General features: G+C 41.6%; 1 long non-coding RNA gene across 2 annotated transcripts; it reads left to right on the forward strand.

Moving 5' to 3' along the window:
• The first annotated feature begins 6,738 nt into the window (after window positions 1–6,738).
• LOC149119798 (uncharacterized) lies at window positions 6,739–9,714 on the forward strand. Of its 2 annotated transcripts, none has more exons than XR_016227460.1 (3): window positions 6,739–7,080; window positions 7,185–7,447; window positions 8,574–9,714. It is a non-coding gene; the product is annotated as an uncharacterized LOC149119798 (long non-coding RNA). The 2 variants fall into 2 exon arrangements; XR_016227459.1 differs by having other exon boundaries at window positions 6,744–7,080; window positions 7,189–7,447.
• Window positions 9,715–13,490: the final 3,776 nt, after the last annotated feature.

Here is a 13,490-nt window from a genome sequence, read left to right on the forward strand (position 1 = left end):
CACCCCAGACCCCTGCCCTCTGCCACCACCGAATCTGGTGTTCTTCAAGGAAAGAAGGAAATCGTGGGCACCGTAATGGGAGTGAACTTGGGTCAAGCGCCCGCCAGAGGTGCACGGCCCCGCCATTCTCCATCCCCGCTTTTCTGACCTGGGCCCCGCTGCTGCCCATCACGCATCTCATAAGTATCCCAATCACACGAGGGGCACCCTTGCCGCCGGACCGGAACGCCCCATTCACTAGCCCACTCAGAAAGCCCTCAGCCTGCTCCTTTCTTATGGTGGTCGCTGTTTTGTTTCCTCCTTGCCATATACAGTTTCCTAGCATCCACCTGTGTCTTTCTAAACATACGACATCTGTTGGTTTCTGTGGTCAGCTCTGGGAAAGCTCCGTGGACAAGGAACCCCAGACTCCGTCAATGGGCCCTGAAATTCCCTCTTCGGCACCCTAGCACAGCCATCCTGGGCTTCAGCTGCACCCTCCAGTGCCTCAGCCCAGAGCTCAGAGTGTGAGACTTCCAAAGGGGAGGACACCTCTCTAGGTCTCTCCACAGCCCCCGTTCAGAGTGCAGTCACTTTTGTGCAGGATGGACTGCAGAGATCAGGAATGCTGCAGCCTATCTGGCCCTCCGGATGGCGATTACATCATTTTAGTGGAAAACTCAGAGGTTTCACTTCGTTAAGCCCGTGCAGAACAGCTTCTCCAGAAGTCCTCACGGGGGCAGATTTCTGAAGTCTTCACTGGAGGTGGACCTAACCCCCCCACACCTCCACTCTCCAGCAGGCTTCCCCTCTTCAATAGCTTCTTCCCCAAGAGGTTTTTGAATTTGAGTAAAGATGTGGCTCTGATCTTTATTTTTTCCAGTGAAAGCTGCAAACAAGTTACAATGCTAAACACTGTTGTGCATAAATAGATTATATCGATGAATAGACTTAGTGGGGAAAGGCCAGACACAAAGCAGAACCTATTTGGGTATTGGTAGCAGCATTTCTGGATGCTGGAGGTACTGTTTTTTTTTTTTTTTCTTATTGATCTTTTCAGCATTTCCCTTTTTTCCAAAATGAACCACACTGTATTAGATTAAAGTAAAAAGAAAAAAAAAATGCCCGAGATTTTGTGAGCTTGGTAAGGTCACAGTTATTTTTCTTTTTTAAAGATTTATTTATTTATTCGAAACTCAGTTACATGGAGAGAGAAAGAGAGGCAGAAAGAGAGAGAGGTCTTCCTTCCACTGATTCACTCCCCAGTTGGCCACAAGGGTCGGAGCTGGGCTGAGCTGAAACCAGGAGCTTCTTCTGGGTCTTACATGTTGGGTGCAGGGGCCTAAGGACTTGGGTCATCTTCTACTGTTTTTCCAGGCCATAGCAGAGAGCTGGATTGGAAGTGGAGCAGCTGGGACTCGAACTGGAGCCCATATGGGATGCTGGCACTGCAGGTGACAGCTTTACCCACTACACCAGAGTGCCAGCCCCCAAAGCCACAGTTTTTATAGTTTTGACCCCTTTTCTTATCCTGATTTTTCACACAGATATAATGTGTCTACAATGTTTTATCCTGGCTCTTAAAAATGTTTACTATTTATTTGAGAGACACGACAGAAACAGAGCACTCTCATCCACTGGTTCACTTTCCAAATGCCTGCAACAATGCAGGATAAGCTGGGTGAAAGCCAAAAGCCAAGAACTCTTTCCAGATCTCTCATGTGTAAGGATCCAATTACTTAATCCATCACCTGTGGCTAAGGAAGCTGGACTCAAGAGCTAGAGTGCAACTTGAACCCAGACACTCTGATATGGGATGCAGGCACCTTAATCACCAGACTAAACACCACTTCATGTCATATATTCATAGTTTTTGGAAGCATACTTTTTATGATTCTGTGATGTTCCATTAAATAGATATGTGATAACTTCTTAAACATAGCTAGGTTAAACTTATTGGCCACTTAGGTTATTTTGACATTTTTGTCATCATAAAGCCATTCAATAAATATTAATTGAGTATCTATGTGATAATACTAGGTGCTGGACATTATCTTAGCACTGCGATATAGCTCTCAGGGAAATAGTAAGGCCACATATTACCATGTTTCTACTTTTTCTATTATTCAAGCTTCTTCCTTAAGAGTCTGAATTGATGAATGAGTTCAAGTTGGGAAAAATGAAAATATTTCATTGATAAATAGTATCAAACTTCATTGATGAGCAATAAAGATATTGGAAGCCATTGAAGGTGATGGCATCATATTCCATCACCAACTACTCCCTCCCTCGTGCTTTGAACATTTTAGTAGCTGACTTGTCATTCTCTTAACAACGACTTCTGAAAAATTCTTGGTTTTCTAAAATGTATGTGAAAGGTTGGAGGCAGGGAGAAACAGGCAAGACTTGTGGCTGCAGAGGCCGACCTAGAGCATGCAAAAGGCCATAGCCCTAGGGAACAGATATGCCTACACAAGAGATTGTTTAGGCTACCTGACCCTCAACCCTGATCCACGTAAAGCAAATAAAAGTATATGAACATTGAAATGCAGGGCTCAGACCTGTGAATCTGCAGTCCCCTGGCCCTCATGTTGTTTCCACCTGAATCTGTCTCTGGGTAGATTTTTATCTCCAAACACACAGGGGTAGCTGGACCAACCTGGCAATAGGCAGAAATAATTCACTCCCTAAATGCCTGCAGCAGCCAAGGTTACTATAGGCTGAAGCCAATAGCCTAGAACTCTACCTGGGTCTCTTACATTGATGGCAGGAGTCCAAGTGCTTGACCCATCTTCTGTTGCCCTTCCCATTCCCAACCCGGGGAAGCATATTATCAGGAAGCTGGATTGGAAGTGGAGTAGCTGGGAATCAAATCAGTACTCTAATATGGGATGGTAGCATTGCTCACAGCAGCTTAACTTGCTGCACAACAACACTGGCTACATCTGTTACTTTTAGATGAAGGCTATTTTGAACAGCTTACACTAGCAGTTTGGAATGCTGTAATTTCTCCATGACAGCAGAGTTGACATGTAAATTATCTAAACTCTTCTGCATAGGGTTTTTATACTCTGTCATAATTATTTATGCATCCAGTTGTTTCTATAAGTATAGATTTATAGATAGCTATTTTATTTCTTGGGTATATTCCAATGATATTTCATTTACTTTCTTATGGACATATTCCAACTTTGGCTATCAGGAGGTTTTTCAATTGGTTTCTGTATCCTTGGCCATACTCACAACCATTTCTTTTTAGCACTTCTTTATTTCTAGTGCTGCAAGATGTTCCTGGCTTATTTTGTATATTACTTGCCTCATCTTAACTCAGTCATTCATCTGAAGAGTTTGGGTGCCTTTAATTGGAGAATGGCATGAAAATTGAGGATCAGATTATGAGGTATGCATGTTGTTACAGAGAACAAGTTACTTTTAGGCCCACTCAGCTAATAGCAGGAGTAACCATATTAAGTAACCTATGTGGATACATGTTATTGCCATTGTGTAGAAACAAACATGACTCTCAAAATTTGTTTGGATATGGAGAACAATGATTCCTTGTGTGCACACACACACATAAAGAGACTATGAGAATTTGTTACGTGTTATTTCACACAAAATGAATTTCTGGAGAGAGAAGAGTGGCTTCCCAGGAGGTTCAAACACATAACTTGAAATAGCAGGGAAAGGAGATTTGTTTCTGGTTTTGTAAGGGTTACAATTTGGGCTGGGATGAAGGACCCTGTGTTTGACTTGAACTCCTACTGGTGCAAAGAAGGAACACTTGGGTTTTCTTAACAGCCTCTCTAGATGTAGAAAAGTAGTAGAAGTCACTTGGGTGAGGCTTCAAAGATGCCCCAGTTAAAATTAAAAAAAAAAAAAACACCAGAATCTTACTCTTCATTATAATACACATAGCAGTAAAGATTTTACATGTAGCATTTTAACTGTGATAATAGCCCAAATGACTCCATTTTGCTTTGTAAAAACTGTTGCCTTTGTGACTAAACTTATGCTTAAGAAACAAGTTATGCCTGCTTAAGGATTTTAGAATATGATCTTGAGAAAGTCAGCTGAATTTGCCAAGTAATATAGCCTACCCCAGTCAGCAGGACCAGAGGCTGGGGTTTGTGACTACAGGCTCAAACTTAACCTCTTTGACTCTGACCAGCCCCCTTATTTTCTGCCAGAGCCCAACATGCAGCAGGGCCTATCATTGATGCCCCTTATTCCTGATTCCCCATTCTGGTCTCATCTGAAACAATCCTGCTACCCTGAGATGCTGCAATTGTCTTGGTGAAAATCACATCCTCCTTCTCCCTACATTTCTGGCTTCTTGAATTAACCTGCTTTCATGCATCAGTTCTTGACTCTTAAATATTGGTTTGCAAGCAGAGAGAAACTTTACCTTGCTTTTGGTAACATATCTATATTAAGAAAACATGAATTTATACTATATATTTAGTTCAATATTACATGCTTCATTCTTCCTTACTCATCATCTCTACTCCCTCCTTAACAGTGAGAATCTTAATTCCCTTCACATAATTCTGCTTCAGAATGTATGTATAGTGATTTAGAATTAACAAGTGCAGCCAATAATGTAGCCATATCAACTACCATATAAAATGTAGGCAAACTCCTTTTCTCTTTGAGCTTGAAAATGCCACTCTTTGCCTCCTTAAAATATCTATCTGTGTATTTGAAAGGCAAACTTATAGAGCGATAGGGAGAAATAGAGAGATAGAAATCTCCCTCAGCTGGTTCACTCCACAAATGGCCACAATGGCCAGGGCTGGGCCAGACTGCAGCCAGGAGCCAGGAGTTTCATCCAGGCCTCACACATGGGGGCTGGATCAGAAGTGGAGTGGCCACAAAGGAGCTAGCGCCCATATGGGTCTCTGGCTTTGCAAGCAATGGCTTAACCTGCTATACCACAATGCTGGCCCAGTGACACTCTTTTCCAAATTGTTAACATTAGAATCTTATGCCTTCAGGCTCTTTAGTGAAGTGCTTCATGCATAGTGCTACTTCTATCCTTTTATTACAATATGCAGATGTTCAGGCTTTGCTCTACCACTGTATGTAAGAGGAAGGTCCTCAAAAGTTTCATGCATATGCAAGTTATTAAAAATTAATATTTCAAACAATTGTAATTTTAAAAAGCTATGACTTTTATTAACTTTTCTTTAATCAGATTGTTAAGTACTAGAGCATGACAATGTGCTTTGACATTTACTTTTTTTTTAAAAGATTTTATTTATTTATTTGAGAGTTAGAGTTACAGACAGTGAGAAGGAGAAACAGAGAGAAAGGTCTTCCATCTGCTGGTTCACTGTCCAAATGGATGCTATGGCCGGAGCTGCTCCGATCTGAAGCCAGGAGCCAGGAGCTTCCTCCGGTCTCCCACACAGGTGCAGGGGCCCAAGGACTTGGGCCATGATCTACCGCTTTCCCAGGCCATAGCAGAGAGCTGGATTGGAAGTGGAACAGCCAGGACTAGAACCAGCACCCATATGGAATGCTTGCACGTCAGGCCAGGGCGTTAACCCACTGCACCACAGTGCTGGCCCCTTTGACATTTACTTTAAGCTAGTTTTCTTTGTTGTCATTTCAATCTTTATGTACAAACACATAAAAAATTCAAAATAGGGATATTCAAGTGGTGTGTAGATTGTTTTTATTGTGAAGTATAGCTGCAACAAAAGGAGATTTTATAATATATTTTGTCTCTATGAACATGAAAGAGTTGAAAATCTGTGTTGGAAAGCACTCTCGACTATACTGTGAAACAAGAAATTTTAACAGCTCGAAGGATCAATTAGAGTGGATTGTGCCAAAAATACATATTCAAAAAATCTCTAAATATGCATGTATATAATTGAAACTATGATTGTTTGTCTTATCAATTACCATTGTACTATGGAAGAAAGGATCAGCAGCTTCAAAAACTCTTATTTGAGAATTGGGAAGTTAAACACAAGCAACACAAACTTCTGACTTAAAGGAGGCTATAACAAACAATTTAGATAGTTTTGTCCTGTTCTCTGTGATGTCTCTAAACACAATTTTCATTTAGGAATGAATAAATACAGTATATACATACATTGAAAATGATCAGAGAAGAATTACAGAAAGTCATGTGCCCCGAGGGCCTGGTTTCCAGCACTCAACCCCAATTGGTATGGCCTGGATACTCACACACCTGGGAGCTTTTAACCTCCATTACAGAACTTCTAAGAAAACAGTCACCACGTGCCAACGTTTCAGTCGCCAACAGACTGCATATACAACAGTGGTCTCATCAGAGGATGGGAATGATACTGTCCACCATCTAGTGACACTGCAGTGCACGCCGTGTCTAGGAGCATGCAGGAGTTCACACAGAACCCTGGCCACCAGGCAGGACATGTCACAGAGGGAACGGAGGGCCTAGGGGAGTGTGCAGCCAACGACCAGGTGTTCCTTTTACAGGGCACGTATTAAGATTTCCAGATGCCTTGGAGACTTGTCTGATCTGTTTCTAGCTTATTCCTACCAGGTGGCTGCTCTAGGAGAGTTCTGACCATCAGTAAAGTTAGATTCAGTGTGAGTCAAGGCAACTGAACCACATCTATGAAGTAGAAATTTACTACTTAGAAATGTCAGAAGAGGGCCCTATGCCTCTGGGTCAGTGGGAAGGGAAAAGCTCTCAGACAGTCAACTCCATGGCGTCCACGGGACAGGTGAAAGTGAAGGTAGGAGGGGGGCGAGTGAGACCAGGAGGAAGGGGCGGGGCCGGGCGTGCGGCGCTTGCGCAGTACGTGCTGCGTCACCAAGCGGCAGAAGTAGCAACTACTAATTCTGGACGTCGGCGAAGGCCGAGTCCATGCAGAGTGGGGCTGCCCTGAAGAGTGGGGCGGCGGCCACGGCCATGAACAGCAGGGAGGCTGTGACGGTGGCAGCCATGAGTCCTGGCAGGCTGCAGCGTTGGAAGCGAGGAAGTGTGGGGAGGAGGCAGTGTTGAGCGTGGGAAGATGGCGGCCGCGGTGGTCAAACAACGGGCGCTGAGCGTGGGCCCAGCGGCGGTGGGGGCGAAGTTAGACCTCAGGCGTCTGTGTGGTGAGGAAGCCTGGGGCTGCCGTGGGGGAGCCTGGGACTGCAGCAGAGGTGGTGGCCACGGCGCTGGGCTGTGGAGCTGACTTGTGACTGCGTTTATCTTTGAGGCAGTGACAGATCTAGGGCCTACCTCAGTGGAGTGCAGTCGCAGCGTCGGCTGGCAGCAGGCCTCTTGGAGTCCCAGCGGCATTGGCTCAGACGTGAGGAGAAGTGGCTGGAGTCGACCGGGCCCTGGAGGACACGGGGCTGGAGCTGGACCTGGAAGTGATACCGAAGTTCAACAACGACGTGCTCGTCTCCGAGTTTCAGATGCTGCTCGGTGTTGGCTTAACCTGGCCAGCTGTGCCTTCCTCCTGGACAGGAGCAGCAGGTGAGTCAGTCCGGCCGGACTGACGCTGTCAGCAGCCTGGGGGCATCAAGGTTAAGGGAAGGGACCCCCAAGCCCTGCAGGCAGTGAGGTGGGCCTCTGTCCCACAGCAGAGAGGGGCCGCATGTATGGGGAGAAATCTGGGGTCTGAGGGCGCCTACAGGAGAATTAGGGGCCACAGAGAAGGAGGGGCAGAAGGGATATTGGGGACTGGGTTTCTCTGGGGTTCTGCAGGAAATCAGGGGCCAATAAGACTTGGGTGTGGCGGCATGGAAGGTAGACCTGGAAGGAAATCCATGTGCTGTTGGCAAAGAGTAAAACCCCAGCACTTCTGGATTTGAAAGACTGAGAAAAAGGTCGGTGTTTAGAGTGCAGGACCAAGGTCGACAGCACTGGAGGGAAACTCTGGGGGAGCGTTTGGTGCCTTGGAAGAGCTGGGAGACGGGAGAATATGTTTGTGTATGTCTCCATCTGAGGATAGATAGGAAAAGGGAAGAATATTATTGCTGAAAGCAGATGACTTTTGCAAGAGCCACAGCAGGGATGCATGGGATATGTGAGATGGGGCCTGTGGAAAATCCTTGGGAAAAGTGGGGGAAAGGAGAATTTGGGAGCAGGGATCTTTCTGAAAGGACTGGAGCATGAGTGCAGTGTTAATTAGGAAACTTCAAGAAAGGTCTCCAGGATATTGGGATTCGAGAGGGAGCTTACCTGAAAGAAAACTGGGTTGATGAGGCATTTGAGAAAATGGAGAATTTGACTTAGGCTGAGAATGAAACCTTTTTTGGCTTGTGGTCACTTTGTAGGACTGAATTGGGGCAGAACACTCTGGCTCATTAAAGGAGTGTTTCTTGGCTTTGGAAGAGTTATCTGTTATTTGATAGCTTTTTTTTTCTAATTACTTTAAATAATGTCAGGAGCAACATGATTGTACTTGAAAAAGTGTGTGGGAAGAAAAATTGTACATTTGTTTTGGTATAAAAATATTTTGATAATCCATGCATAGCTTTGTCATGACACATATTTTCCATAAACATTTTATACATGGTAATTTAATATTATCTAATATTCTGAAGCTTTTTATCATGTTAGAATTTATGCTCATTTGTTGCTAAAATTCATTTGACAGTGCAGAATACCCAACGGGAAGGCCATGGTACTTCTGTCAGCATTATTCTGGGTACTGAAAACACTGACCAGAGATAACACAATGCAGGTACAAGCCAATCTCATTGAAATCTTCAATTTGTAAGTTTTATGGCTTTTAAACACTACGAGTTTAAGTTGTCACGTAGTGCTACTGGAAAAATTGCTCTTTATTATTTGATGTGAGGAACACATATATATGTGTCTATATATGCATGTGTACATATAGCAGACTGAGGAATATGTACATGCCTGTGTATGTGTATATATGTACGTATATGTAGCAGACTGCCTGGGTTTCATTTCTGACTCCATCATGCATCTCCTATGTGACTAAGGGAAAGTTACTCAGGGCATGTCTGTCATGTCTTAACTGAGAAGTAGAGATAACCAAAGTTAAAGCCCCAGAAAGCTGTGATGAGGATCAAAAAGGTTAAGGTGTGTAGATCCCTCAACCAAGCACCTGGCACAAGCCCGCAAGAAGTGCTAGTAAGGACCACTATTTTTACTATAGCTGTGCATTACCAGATTAACCTCTGAAAGAGGTAAATGTTCCTAAATGTAAATTCATGAACTCTTGACATCTCAAATTCTATAAAAGGCACTGGGCCTATAAATAACTGTGTTTTCATCAATTATTGAAGTATGACAGTTCAAAATTGTTTACTAAGCTTTTGCCAGAAATTAAGTTACTTAGAATAAGGAATAATTCTAACAAGTATATGGTAACCAAAATTAAGAGCAAAGGTTAAAAAACTATGATACACAGACATACTTTTAGTGAAGTTATGGAATATAAGAGATATGTTTTGAATAAAGGAAAAAGTAATATTTGTCCTAAAGTATAATGGTACTTGGCATGGAGAAAGAGGAACAAAACAGGACAATCAGCTGAGGAAAATATAAAGTGTTGTAGATTGGTGGTAGATTGGCTGAGGTTATCATGGAATTGGCCACATGAGTTTCTGGAAATTGAGAGCATTAATACAAAAGGCACATTGACATGAAGTTAGAATTTGGTCCTACATGTTAATGTTAAAACAACCAGGTTTTCTGTTAGGAAAAAGTTAAGAAGTTTTGATCTTTTATTTTTGAACTCTGCTCTTAGAGTTTTTCAACCGTCTTTGTAATTTTCCATGTTGCAACTTTTCTTTTTTTTTTTTTACAGTTTGCATTTAGTTGGAGATTTCCTCAGTTTGTCAGTCAGCTCCTGTAGCTTAAAAGTTTAGAGAGTAGGGTTATTTGATTCTGACCTCTAGCTTTTCTTAAGGTATTTAAATTGTTCCAAGAAGTAGGGTGAATATGAGTCTAATTCTATTCAAGGGTTTCTTCTTTGCTGTTTTAGTAACCAAGCTAGGAAATGACAACTTCAAGTGTAGCACATCTTGGGTTCTCTGATACTGTTTTTAACTTTTATTTAATAAATATAAATTTCCAAAGTACAGCTTTTGGATTATAGTGGCTTTCCCCCACATAACTACCCTCCCATCCACAACCATCCCATCTCCCATTCCCTCTCCCATCCCATTCACATCAAGATTCATTTTCAATTATGCTTATATACAGAAGATCAGTTTAGTATATACTAAGTAAAGATTTCAATAATTTGCACCCACACAGAAACATAAAGTATAAAGTACTGTTTGAGTACTATTTATACTATTAATTCACATAGTACAACATATTAAGGAGAGAGATCCTACATGGGGAGCAGGTACACATTGACTCCTGTTGAAATTTAACAATTGACACTCTTATTTATGACATCAGTAATCACCCGAGGCTCTTGTCATGAGCTGCCAAGGCTATGGATGCCTCTTGAGTTCGCCAACTCTGATCTTTTTTAGCCAAGGTCATAGACAAAGTGGAAGTTCTCTCCTCACTTCAGAGAAAGGTACCTCCTTCTTTGATGGCCCATTCTTTCTGCTGTGATCTAATTCACAGAGATCTTTCATTTAGGTTATTTTTTGTCAGAGTGTCTTGGCTTTCCATGCATGAAATACTCTCATGGGCTTTTTAGCCAGATCCGAATGCCTTAAGGACTGATTCTGAAGCCAGAGTGCTGTTTAGGACATCTGCCATTCTATGAGTCTGCTGTGTATCCCGCTTCCCATGTTGGATTGTTCTCTCCTTTTTAATTTTATCAGTTAGTATTAGCAGACACTAGTCTTATTTATGTGATCCCTTTGACACTTAATCCTATCATTGTGATCAATTATGAACTGAAGCTGATCACTTTGGCTAGTGAGATGGCATTGGTACATGTCACCTTGATGGGATTGAATTGGAATCCCCTGGCATGTTTCTAACTCTACCATTGGGGGTAAGTCTGATTGAGCATGTGCTGAACTGTACATCACTTCCCTTTCTTATTCCCACTCATATATTTAACAGGGATCACTTTTCAGTTAAATTTAAATACCTAAGAATAATTGTGTGTTAATTACAGAGTTCAACCAATGGAATTAAGTAGAACAAAAAAATACTAAAAGGAATAAAGTAGTAAATGTTCCTCGACAATCAGGACAAGGGCTGATCAAGTCATTGTTTCTCATAGTGTCCATTTCACTTTAACAGGTTTCCTTTTTGGTTCTCGGTTAGTTGTCACCAATCAGGAGAACATATGATATTTTTCCCTTGGGGACTGGCTTATTTCACTCAGAATGATGTTTTCCAGATTCCTTCATTTTATTGCAAATGACCGGATTTAATTTTTTTTTTTTTACTGCAGTATAGTATTCTATAGAGTACATGTCCCATAATTTGTTTATCTAGTCTGGGCATTTGGGTTGATTCCAGGTCTTAGCTATTATGAAGTGAGCTGCAATAAACCTTAAGGTGCAGGCAGCTCTTTTATTTGCCAAGTTAATTTCCTTTGGGTAAATTCCAAGGAGTGGAATGGTTGGGTTGTATGGTAGGGTTATATTCAGGTTTCTGAGGAGTCTCCAGACTGACTTCCATAGTGGCTTTACCAGTTTGCATTCCCACCAACAGTGAGTTAGTACATCTTTTTCCCCACATCCTTGCCAGCATCTGTTGTTGGTAGATTTCTGAATGTGAGCCCTTCTAACCAGGATGAGGTGAAACCTCATTGTGGTTTTGATTTGCAATTCCCTGATGATCCTGAACATTTTTTCATATGTCTGTTGCCTATTGGGATTTCTTCACCTGAAAAATGTCTATTGGGGTCCTTGACCCATCTTAAGACCCATCTCTTAAGATGGGTCAAGGGGGTTGTTTGTTTTGTTATTGTGGAGTTTCTTGATCTCTGTGTAGATTCTGGTTATTAATCCTTTATATGTTGCATAGTTTGCAAATATTTTTTCCTGTTGTGTTGGTTGCCTCTTCACTTTCCTGACTGTTCCTTTTGCAGTACAGAAACTTCTCAATTTGATGTAATCCCAATTGTTAATTTTGACTTTGATTGCCTATGCCTCTGGGGTATTTTCCAAGAAGTCTTTGCCTGTGCCTATATCTGGCATGGTTTCTCCAATGTTATCTAATAATTTGATGGTGTCAGCTCATAGATTTAGATCTTCAGTCCATGTTGAGTGGATTTTTGTGTAAGGTGTAAGGTAGGGTTCTTGCTTCATGCTTCTGCACGTGGAAATCCAGTTTTCCCAGCACCATTTATTGAATAGACTGTCCTTGCTCCAGGAATTGGTTTTAGATCCTTGATCAAATATAAGTTGGCTGTAGATGTTTGGGTTGATTTCTGGTGTTTCTATTCTGTTCCATTGGTCTATTCATCTGTTTCTGTACCAGTACCATGCTGTTTTGATTACAACTGCCCTGTAGTATGTCCTGAAATCTGGTATTGTGATGCCTCCAGCTTTGTTTTTGTTGCACAAGATTGCTTTAGCTATTTGAGGTCTCTTTTGCCTCCATATGAATTTCAGCATCTTTTTTTCCAGATCTGAGAAGAATGTCTTTGGTATTTTGATTGGTATCACATTGAATCTATAAATTGCTTTCGGGAGAATGGATATTTTGATGATATTGATTCTTCCAATCCATGAGCATGGAATATTTTTCCAATTTTTGGTATCCTCTATTTCTTTCTTTAAGATTTTGTAATTCTCATTGTAGAGATCTTTGACATCCTTGGTTAAGTTTATTCCAAGCTATTTGATTGTTTTTGTAGCTATTGTGAATGGGATTGATCTTAGCAGTTCTTCCTCAGCCACGGCATTGTCTGTGTATACAAATGCTGTGGATTTTTGTGCATTGATTTTATATTCTGCTACTTTGCCAAACTCTTCTTTGAGTTCCAGTAGTCTCTTAGTAGATTTCTTTGGATCCCCTAAAGAATCATATCATCTGCAAAGAGGGATAGTTTGACTTCTTCCTTCTCAATTTGTATCCCTTTATTTTCTTTTTCTTGTCTAATGTTTCTGGTTCAAAATCTAGTACTATATTGAATAACAGTGGTGAGAGTGAGCATCCCTGTCTGGTACCAAATCTCAGTGGAAATGCTTCCAACTTTTCCCCATTCAATAGGATGTTGGCCGTGGGTTTTTCATAAATTTCTTTGATTGTATTGAGGAATGATCCTTCCAGACCCAATTTGCTTAGAGTTTTCATCATGAAAGGATGTTGTATTTTATCAAATGCTTTCTCTGCATCTATTGAGATAATCATATGGTTTTTCTTCTGCAATTTGTTAATGTGGTGTATCATATTGATTAAATTGCCTACACTGAACGATCCCTGCATACCAGGGATAAATCCCACTTGGTCTGGGTGGATGATCTTTCTGACCTGTTGTTGCATTCTATTGGCCAGAATTTTATTGAGGATTTTTGTGTTTATGTTCATCAGGGAAATTGGTCTGTAATTCTCTTTCAATACTGTATCTTTTTCAAGTTTAGGAATTAAGGTGATGCTGACTTCACAGAAA

The sequence above is a fragment of the Oryctolagus cuniculus genome, chromosome 21, assembly GCF_051225735.1.
Source record: "Oryctolagus cuniculus isolate XC-2025 breed Fujian yellow rabbit chromosome 21, ASM5122573v1, whole genome shotgun sequence".
NCBI lineage: Eukaryota > Metazoa > Chordata > Mammalia > Lagomorpha > Leporidae > Oryctolagus > Oryctolagus cuniculus.